The sequence below is a fragment of the Octopus bimaculoides genome, chromosome 9, assembly GCF_001194135.2.
Source record: "Octopus bimaculoides isolate UCB-OBI-ISO-001 chromosome 9, ASM119413v2, whole genome shotgun sequence".
Lineage (NCBI taxonomy): Eukaryota > Metazoa > Mollusca > Cephalopoda > Octopoda > Octopodidae > Octopus > Octopus bimaculoides.
The window spans coordinates 37,721,258-37,722,637 of NC_068989.1; positions in this window are offsets into that span (position 1 = coordinate 37,721,258).

A 1,380-nucleotide genomic window follows, 5' to 3' on the forward strand; every position below is an offset into this window, starting at 1 on the left:
GTGTGTGTGTGTGTGTGTGTGTGTGTGTGTGTGTGTGTGTATGTATATACGTGTGTGTATGTGAACACATTTATTTACGTGTGTTTATGTATGCATATATGTGTATTCACACACATAAACATCCGTACACGTATCTGCATCTATATACGTAAAACATATGTATAGTATGTATAGGTCAGTTATCTTTTCTTTGTTTCAGCCACTGGACTGCGGTCATGCTGGAGCCACGTGTTGAAGTGTTTTAAGCGGACAAATCGACTCCAGGACTTATTTTTTAAAGTCTGACAATATTGTATCGATCTTTAGCCGAACTGCAAGATTACTGGGACGTGTGTGTGTGTGTGTGGATAAATATATATGTGTATATATATATATATGTGTGTGTGTGTGTGTGTGTGTGTGTGTGTGTGTGTATGTGTGTGTGTGTAAGCGACGGGCTTCCACACGGCTTCCGTTTGCTAAATTTACTCACCTTGTGGCAATAGCTGACCTGCCTAAAGTGTCGCGCAGCGGGACTGAACCCGACACCATGCTGACAAAGCGAGCTTCTTGATCATGCAGGTCTCTCTCTCTGTATATGTATCATTTCTATATGTATATACTAGCTGACGTACCCGGTAATTCCCGGGAAAGCGGGGCTTATCCCCTGGTTTCGTTCTCATAATTGTTTCGCTAATCCAATAACAATATAAGGTATGTAACCCTTAAAACGGATTTTGTGCATTTACAGAGAATACCGAACTGTCTTACATATGATCTTGTTTTTAGGAATTTCGAAGTTATGAAAACCCAAATTGTGAAGTCAGTTATGTAATAACATGAAATTCGTTACCCGATAGTAAGAATTGAAATATAGTAACTCTAAAAAGGTCTTTAATGCGTTCCCAGAGTATATAGAACATAGGAGGAAATACTAATAAGGTATGTATACTAAAATCGTGAAGCATGTTACGTAATAACAGGCTAATCAGATATGAGATAATAACAATTCAAAGTAAATAACTCTGAAAAGGACTGTTGTGCGTTCCCAGAGAATATTACCCTCAGGGGCGCTAGTATTGGTATATTCGTGAATAAGTCTATAACCGAAATAAGTGGATCTATTGTTTAGGAAAATGTTATTTACTTGTTTAAGGGTTGTACTGAATAAATTGCGAAAATAACTCTAAGAGTTCAAATACTAAAAAATAAGCATGCTCAATTTGATTTATACCAAATAATTTAGGAAAATGAATGGGTTATTTCCCTCGGCTATATATAAGGATTCCTTCCAGGGGCTCTATTATCAATTTTTTTTCAACAATCTGAGTATGGCATGAGGTTTCCAGACATGAGTTCTACTCACGTGTCAAGTTTCATCAAAATCGATAAACGACGTAG